The following is a 10,123-nucleotide window of genomic DNA, read 5'->3' as shown; positions in this document are numbered from 1 at the left end:
CCCCCCGCCCCCCCCCCCCCTAACTTGCGATGTAATGGGAGTAACTGTAAAAATGTAGCCCAAGCATATTTGTAAATAAAGTGTTCACTTAGTTTACCACAGATTTCATAAAGATTGGAGGGGGTGTTAAAATACAAGTTCAATTTCATTAAAGCGTGAAATTGTTCGCGTTAGTACTTTACCAATATTAATAGTGCTCTTTTTCTGCTTATATGTTCCAATCAGTAAAAGTGGGGTGAGGCCACAAGGCTGGTATATTTATTTCCCCATATCAAATAATGATACTGGTAAAAATAATCCACTTTGACACAAATTCGCACAATACATTCAACGCACAACATTTTCTTATATCGAAATACATAATCACCCCTTCATTTTTTAAGGTTAGTTTTCTGACAACTTCCCAGGATACTCAATACAAATAATGATCGATATGCTATGTCTGTATCCAGAATATGTTCTTCTCGTGCTCTCTATAAAATGAAACGGTTGTCAAACAGACTATTGATTTTCTTTTCTTTCATTTGTACAATGCATCGCTCTACCTAAGGTTCTGATCAATTTTATTGACATTTAAAGCTTTACATATCATACCATAAGTTATTTTTTCGTGGTCTTAAAATTATATAATATCTATAAACCTTTGTCAAACACAACATGAATAAATAAATAAAAGTATTAGAACACTTCAGCAGTAACAATCATCTGTCTAGCAGAAATGCATGCAACTTCTGAATTCTTATTATATATAATGGGTCGGCTGTCCCAGCCCTTAACGATTTAATTTAATGTCATGCTGGTACACTAGTTTTGATCGATTGGGTGTTATTTGAAATTTCCTCTTGAACAGCATATCACCATTGTAGTTACACTGAGTCATTGGATGACTAATTCCTGTTCATCCACAATAAAATAAAGGCAGCGATGGCATATAATAGCGCCATTCCATTATGCACTTGTGCTATATATGGTATTCCATTGTTCAGGGTACATCTAAGTCTTGTGGTGTTTAAAAAATGAAGAAACGGCAAATCAAATATAATGAAGTAAAAAAAATCAATATTAATGGCAGAAAGATACAGTGCTTTTTTATATCTTTATAAATATTAAATTATGCAATGGAAACGGAAATTCAAATAAAAAACACATACAAAACAAAATACAGGCAAATGATGAATCATTGAAATACTGATCAAATATGCATTCACTGATCTGTGCTTCATTTAGTATGTTTTTTCTTAAAGCACATATCCATGCATTTTGAGCATGATTGCATTATAAATACGCATTTAAACTCTCAATAGACCACAAAAATATTACATAAAAATATGAAAAAGGCATACAGATGCTTATATAAGAAATATTTCCAATTTTCAAATCTCATGATAATTATTTCATTAATCATAATATTCTATATATTTCAAGATTCTGAGTAATTGTACATACACTGGTCATACTAAATTATTTACTACATAATTGTCAGCAGCGGATCCTGTATTTATTAATAAAGGACCCATGACCCTTTAGAGGTTTTAAGTTTTTAGGTTACTTTAATGGCTTATTTTACCTTCACTTTATATGCAAATTGAATCAATAAAAGCAACAAATCATTGATTTGTTTATTCGTATGCACTTGTTTGATGCATATGGTCAAATGCTGTTCTATTTATTTCTATTTTGGGCACAGTATAGAGTCTAAATCTGCCGCTGGATGAGTCCAAATTTAAAAGTGATTTCGGGAAGATGGACATGTAATTTCGAAACATATTGATTGATTTTCTCGGGATAGGTAAACCCCCCTTTGGGTGCCTGATAATTATAGTAAAATTATTAATTTACTTTCGTTTTATTCAAAGATAGAATGATGGATATCTCAAGTAGCTTGATAAAGTGAACGGTAGAATGATAATTCAGATTGATTTGATATAGCAATTAATTTCTTAGAGAATCATAGTGATATATGTGTAGTTCTATTTAATTTTAAGTGTGGTTCCCCTTGAGGTACACCCTTTTAAAGACGTGTTATTTCATGATTTGGTGCCATATATGGGACTATGAAGCTCCACAACAGACCAAACACAGAATGGCAATAGAGAGTGATCATTTTCTAGAACACGGGATGTAGACAGGTAATGTGGATTGCTAATTTAACTGTATTATTATGATTCATTATGCAAACGAATTAAAATGCAAATAATCAATGTTGATCAACGAATTCATATGTATTAGTTGTAAGTAAAAGTGAATAGATAAAGAAACATGTCTGTTGAATATAGAAACTCGGTATCAAGGAAGTTTAAATGATCATAAAGTTAGACTATGTTTTCGTTCGTCAACGGTAAACCAATTTCTGATCCGTATCGTTATGGTATATTGTTTTTTGGATCATCTGAATAAACCCAGTACTGTGATCCGTGGGATGTGATGATGAATTAGACATGCATTGGTCTGTGAAAATTCGATATCGTAAACATTGCAATTTGTAAGGACTCCTCACAAAATGATGCCGCTACGATTTCTCCTTATTTCATCATCTCAAACCACGGTTTTAGACGAGAATGGGTGATGATCCTGGTAATGATTTTCGACAGTAGAAACAAACCACGGGTTTGATCACGTGGGAAAAACCACAAACGTGTATATCCGACGTTCCCCCTCAGAAGACTATAAATGCTACACAGGGATCCAGTTCAATGCTGATTCTCTTAAATGTTGTGGTATTTTATCTTGATTGCTAGCATTGTTTCCTGGTTTGAATGCTATAGTAATGATTATCCTGTTTTATTTCGATGTTTGTTCTGCTTTGTTTTAATGACAGTATTGCTGTTTTTTTTAATGTCCTCTCTTGTTTCAATGACAGTAGTGATGTTGATTTTGAATATTGCAATGCTTATATTTGTTTTGTTTAATATATCGATTGCTCTATTTTAGTTCTATATTATTTCCATCTTAAAGTTAACCATACTACGAAACTAAATAAACGTAGTGTTAGTTTAAAGTCAAAGTAAATGAATCCAGTTTGATTGATTCCTTGCAAAACATTTTTTTGCTTGATCATGTGTACAAAATGACAAAGGTCAGGATTCACACAAGGTGCTAGACTTATTTCCTTACGTCTTCATCTCGATATGTACATATTTTATTTTGATGAAAGGTGAAGATAACGAACAGTAATCAATCTCATAACTCCTACAAGCAATACAAAATAAATATATGGGTAAAAACGGATCCCCGGACACACCAGAGGTGGGATCATGTGTCTAAAAGGGGTAAATAGCCTCTGTTGACGGTCACTTCCGCAGTGAGACCTACATTTTGATCGGGTAAACAGAGTGATCCGTAGTTAAAATCTGTGTGCCAATAACGACCCAACAATCTGTATGAAAGACGTCAAACAACATCTGACCCAATGATAGGTGATATGGGCAAAGTAAATCATTATAACGACCATATAATTCTCGAAATGCTGTATTTAAACGAGACTGTTGAAACACCTGTAACATCAACACGTTTGTCAGTAGTCTGCCTCGATTTAAAAACTGACATTGTGGCCCTGTCTATAACATATATACATATCGAGAACATATATCACAAAGCATTGGACTATCACAATTTACATACATACAGATAAGAATTAAATGAAAAGAGACAATAAACACACGAGTATCATTGAAGATCAAAATAATGTTTTAGATAGGCTGATTTAAAAGATGTGGTAGTTGTGCATTTTCTTATAAAATCTTGTTGTGACTTATGAGTTCCATAAAATTGATGCTGAAATGATAAAAGATCTTCTAAAATATTCTGGTTTGGCTCTTGTAACAAAAATAGAATTAGAAGAGCTCTGCTTTGTATTTATTGTGCTTACCTCATTCACAAGTCTAAAAACATGCAAATACGCTGGAGTCATATGATGTAAAACTTTAAAGATAAGAATAATTTTTCGATAAATAAAATAGTCAATCAAAGGCATCCATCTCAAATTTGATGGCATGCAAGAAGTTGACACTAAATGACTACTTTGATATGTAAAATGATCCTTGCTGCCCTCTTTTATCATTTAGAAAGCATATCAATATTTTTCTTCTTCTTTGTAGCCTGCCATACTGTACAATAATAATTAAAATGAGGAAAAACAATAGTATTGTAAATTTTGAGTAGTGCCCCTTAGACATAAAAGTACCCAATCTCCTTAAACACCTAGCTTCTGACTAAGTTTTTTACACAAGCCATCTGTGTGAAAAGACCACTCAAGACATTCATCGATTTAAACGCCTAAAACTTTGGCACATTTGATATTTTCTATAAAAGAAATCACCAACATTAATAAAAAGGTTTCTACATTTTGATAATTTCTGTTACGTTCCTATTAAAATACACTGTGTTTTTTTTTTAATTTATTGTCAAATTTGTTCTTATGCATCCACTCCATAGAAATTATCAGATCATCGTTTAATTTTTTCTCAATCACATCTAAAGGTTTTTCAGAAACATCTTGCGTGGTATAATCTGCATATATATTGACTGTAGAGAGCTTGAGACATGTTGGATAGTCATTTACAAACAGAATAAAAAACAGATGACCCAATATAGAACCCCGAGGGACTTCGATGGTAACATATTTTTCCTTTGAGATGGTATCTTTCTATTTGACACATTGCGATCTTTCATATAGATAAGAATGAAACTATTTAATAAAAAAAAATACAGATACCATAATATAAAAGTTTGTGCATCAATACATCATGATTAACTGTGTCAAATGCTTCGCTTAAATTAATAAAAAGTACACCTGTAAGTTTCCCTTTATCAATGTTCTCAAACCATTTGTCAATGATATTATGTAAAGCAGTTTTGCAAGAATGTCTTGGTCTGAAACCTGATCGACCCTCTGTTAAAAGATTATTTGCATTCAAATAAAGTGATCCCCCGCTACATTGCCTCCGTTATAATGGCACCCTCGCATGTCGCCGAAAAGGTTCAAAGTCCCGTTTTCCTCACTATGTAAAACCCCGTTATAACGCCATCCCTCGCATACCGCCATCCGGCAACCTATTTACAGGTACGATCTGGTCAATTACCGTTATAATCACCCCGGCTAATTATCGCCAATCAACGGCAGATAAATTTCAGTGAGCAGGCTTAAGCATTTATCTGCCATTATTCATCAATGTATCAAAGCTTGGAGCAGATAATAAGCTACATAAATTATAATCAACTGAGTTCAAATATGCGGCATTTTTTTGAAATCTGAGTATGGTGGACAAACCGAAACCTAAGCGTGTTGGATATAAAACAAAAACTGGAAATCATTAAATACCCCTACCATTACGAGTCATTTACGACCACTGGACGCCTGGATTATCCAGGCATTCAAAACATATATAGTAGATAAAAGTTGTTTGATTTCTTATGACAGCTGTACACATACCCCCTCCCCCGATATAATGTCACCCCCGCTATAACGCCAACATTGCTTAGGTACAAATGTTAGCGTTATAACGGAGGATCACTGTACTCGTAAACAGTGTTAAAAACATGTATTTCCATAATGTTATTTATGATAGGTAAAACAGATACAGGTCTATAATTATTAACATGAAAATCATTCCCAGATATGGAAAGCGGGGTTTTTCAATGGTAACAATCAGAGATGAGAAATGCCGTTGACCATGACCCAAGTTGGTCAGATACCGAAATAACGAAGAAGGGAAATTCTGGAGGAACAGGTTGAAGTCATTCAAAATGCATGGTATCGACAAACCTGCCGATGTCACTAGGATGAATATGAGCTAAACCTGAAATACATTATCAGCTTCATATAGGTTTAAGTCTTTGAACATGCCCCTAACACTAGTGCTAAAGCCATCTTTTCAATTTTTTGCAAGCTTAAATATCTATTAACAGAATCACCCCCCCCCCCTTTTGACAATGATCTATCTTTTTTAGTCATTCGGTAACATTTTATGATCTATTATTAACAGCCACAGTGGTCTAGAATTAGAGCTTTTCCTACTCATGCGAATGGTTAGGGTTTGAATCCCGGGCGCAACAGACCGGAGTCGTTAAAACAGGTAGTGACAGTTCCATCACCAAAACGCCTGGCATCAAGTGTGAATGCCATGGATCCTCGGAGATGACATTAAAAACGGATGTCCCGTATCACAGTAGGTGTTGCACGCTAAAGAACCCTCACTGATCAATGGTAGTAAGGGGCGAGCATAGGCCTAAATTTGAAGCCTTTCACCGGCATTGTTACGTCTCCATATGAGTGAAAAATTATCGAGAGGGACGTTAAACAAGATAGAATCAATCAATCAATCAGTCAATCAATCATATATAATTTGTTTTAAATTATGGACTACTTATTCATTCTTGATGCACAATAAATATAGAATCTCACCGGATATGAATTAAGATAAATACATGCATAGCGAATAGTGAAAATTATTGGAACGACAGTCGTGCTGATAGTCTCTTAAAAACACCGTAAAACTTGCTCCAACCCAAACCTCAAAATCCTAAATTCGGAGAGGGGTGACTTGATTCATTGGTTCAAGCTTACATTATTACTCAGTACTGCATTCATAGGGCCTATATCGCAGAATAGAAAAGACAGACAATCAACTGATCAATCAAATTTGCCTTTTTAAAAGAAAAATAACACATTGTCAATAAAAGGAGTGGACTGTTATAACTTTTTTTGTGCAATATATTACATCAATAGGTTAATTTTAGAGAGGTAGTGACTGTGACTGTAATTCAATAGAAAACATCGCAAGTGAAAATAGCGAGCAAACATAACCAACCTGTACTCCACCAGCTCAAATTAAATGAATATGAATGAAACATTTTAATCTGTAACTCTTAGTGGTAACTTTAATGTGTATTCTTTTACGATTATTATAATTTCATCAAATCACATGGTTAAATAAACTATGTCTACAGTTAAAAAAAAATCCGTCGTCATTCGCTATTTCACATGGACACAGAAAACGGATGTAAGGTTTCCCCTCTATGACATTTTGACCCAGCATGACGTTTGAGTGTACAACACATTTGCTGTTGTAAAACAACAGTTCCGTGGGTGTTGAGTCAGTATATGTCCGCCTGCACAATATGTCCGCCTTCGCTATATATCCGCCCAATTTTGGATCAAACTGTTCTTATATGTCTGCCTGCACTAAATGTCGGCCCAATTTTGGACCAAACTGTCCTTATATGTCCGCCTGCATTATATGTCCACCTGCACAATATGTCCGCCTGCACTATATGTCCGCCCAATTTTCTTTCAAAGCGTCACAATATGTCCGCCTAATTTTTTAACGAAATATTACAATAAGTCCACCTATATAAGAATTTGATTACTATCTAACGTCGGTGAAAAAAACATAATATTTCGAATTCTATCTGTACAAAAGACATAATTCGACATTTATATAATAGGGAAGCCTGCTGAGGCCATTACATAGAAAGAACCTTATTTTATTGTGTTTAATCGCAAAATGCAAAAGTGAATAAACGCAATGATTATTGCGTTTAAACGCAATTTTTTGCGTTTAGACTAAATAATCATTGCGTTTAATCGCAAACATCTGCGTTTAAAGGCAAAGCTATATGCGTTTAGACGCAATCATTTGCGATCAAACGTAACAGAAGAAAGTTATCTCTATGCACTGAACTCAACAGGCGTCCGTAATCACTGTGTCCGCAACGTTGTATTTTGTTGATTTACGCAACGGTGTTGTGTGCAAATTGTTGTGCGGAACTGCAGGTTGTGCATTCCATAAAATATACCATTAATTAAAGGTTCTGTATCATCCCTACTGAGTTTTATTTAATAATTAAACAATTATGTGCTGGCGCAATGACGCTATGACGGACGACAGCTAGCTCTCATAGCAGTCTCATAGTGGGATGGTCCAACAACGTGATTTGTGAATTCACGAATATGGCATGTATTCTTTAGACTTTGTGTCAGTGGAACAATATGTTGAGAACTCAAATTCGTGTCGGTTTGTCATGGCTTTGAGTCTAGTTTAAAACGTGGTGTGTCAGGTTAAACTTTATTTTTTAATTACATAAGCTACCGCGTGCTCTGTTGTGTCCGACGTACTTTATTTTAATAGCCACATATGGCATTGTATGTAGTTCCGTTAGCTTGACGGTGTTTTTGTTCACGCTATTGTTAGATCAACGAGATGATATCTTTGGCAGGACTGTTTTTTTTATTTTAATTACGTTTAACGGAATGTGTTTGTGTGTTAGCGTGGTTATGCGTGACAATTTTAGTGATATTACCTGCGTGTTGTTTAGAGTTACGTTAAGCGACTGCATGGTGTGTATAGTTGTGTTAACTTGACTATATGTGATGTTTACAGCTACATTAAACATAAAGTGTTGTGTGTAGTACCGCTAGCGTCGGTTTTACAGTTACGTTAAGACATTGGGTGTTGTGTGTAGTGTTGTTAGCGTGTTGTTTACTGAGTAGCGTCAAACCGTGAAGTCTTGTGCGTAGTACCGTTAGCGTCTTGTTTACTTGAGTTTTGTGTGTAGTACCGTTAGCGTGGTATTTAAAGTTACCTTAAACCATTGAGTGTTGTGTGTAATATTGTAAGCGTGTTGTTTATTGAGTAACGTTAAACCGTAGAGTGTTGTATGTAGTACCGTTAGCGTGTTGTTTACTGAGTAGCGTTAAATCATGGGACGTTTTGTGTAGTACCGATAGCGTGCTGTTAACAATTATATTAAACCATAGAGTGTTGTGTGTAGTATCGTTAGCGTAAAGTTTACAGTTACGTTAAACCATTGAGTGTTGTGTGTAGGACCGTTAGCGTGTTGTTTACAGAGTAACGTTAAACCATGGAGTGTTGTGTGTAATGCAATTAGCGTGCTGTTTACAGTTACGGGAAAACATTGTTGAGTTCAATTGCTTGAGCTTAACTTTGTTTTGTTTATTTTCATGTTCTTGTTAGAACAACGGCGACTTGAGTATAGGTGCATCAGCGTAAGTTTGTGTTTGTTATAAATTAATCTGTGTTAAACCAGGGACATGTTGTTTGTAGCTGCGTTTGCACAGATTCTTGTTGGTTACCATTCCATGTTATTGTACGGTCGACGACATTTTGTGTGTACGTAGTTGCTTAAATGATTTAATGTTATTCTAAGACCAAAGATGTGTTATTACGTCTGCGTGACTTAAAGCTGGTTATGAAATTACGTTATTGCTATTAATTAATAAGAAACGAAGTGTGGGGTGTTGTTATGTCATGGAATAAAGCGATGCTTACTTGACTGAATGTGTGATATTTTGCTACACGAGTGTATGAGCTAGTCATGTAACTTTATTGTGTTCTCTCGCGAAATCTAAAAAAAAATAATTGTAATCATAATTTTCTGTGCATTTGTATGAGCTAATGCGTGTTAGCTAACGTAACTGATAAGATCAAACTTAAGTGTGCGGCGTTGGAATAACGGTATGTTAACTCACTTCCCCGCGAGTGTATGACGTAACGTTGTTGTGTTTTCTTACGTGAATACACGTAATGAAATACTTGATTAGTGAAGCGTTATTATTTTGTAGATTAACGCTACGCCATCTTTTAGATATTCGTGCGTGTATGAAATAGTGAAGTAGCGATGTTGTTTCCTAGCTTTAGTATTAAAAACAAAACTTGCATTGAAGCGCGTTGCAAAGTCATAGATCCTTGACTGAGAGTGATATTTTTTTGTGCAACTGTTTTAAATAGTAACTCGATTGTGTTGTGTTTCCAAATGTAAATCATGAAAACTTGGAAGGGTGAGGCGCTGTTATGTCACTCTAGTGTTTGTTTTCTGACGTAAATACATCTAATGGGATAGTTAAAGACCGTTGCATCTTGTAGGTCATATTTAATTAAAGTATTCCGACAATATTATGTAATCGTTACGTTTTAGAGGCATGGTTACAATTTCAACAATTTAAATGTTTACAATGCTTAAGACTGATTTTATGTAACTATCAAAATTCAGTGGCCACGCTATGTCACATATTTTAATGAAACTTTGTGTGTAACAATATTATGATAGGTATAAAACAAAAGGACATGCACAGGTTTGACTTAGCAACGGTTGTCATGGAAAC

At 34.8% G+C, this 10,123-nt stretch overlaps 1 protein-coding gene across 1 annotated transcript in view; it reads left to right on the top strand.

Annotated features, from left to right (window-relative positions):
- Positions 1–2,024: 2,024 nt before the first annotated feature.
- Positions 2,025–10,123, top strand: part of LOC125676201 (uncharacterized) — a 249,116-nt gene continuing 241,017 nt past the window's right edge. Inside the window, exon 1 of the mRNA XM_056159113.1 lies at positions 2,025–2,129. The gene's annotated coding sequence lies outside the window, so the exon portion shown is untranslated. The remainder of the gene's footprint in view (positions 2,130–10,123) is intronic.

Source organism: Ostrea edulis, chromosome 3 (assembly GCF_947568905.1).
Source record: "Ostrea edulis chromosome 3, xbOstEdul1.1, whole genome shotgun sequence".
Lineage (NCBI taxonomy): Eukaryota > Metazoa > Mollusca > Bivalvia > Ostreida > Ostreidae > Ostrea > Ostrea edulis.
This window is presented reverse-complemented; position numbering and strand designations above follow the sequence as displayed.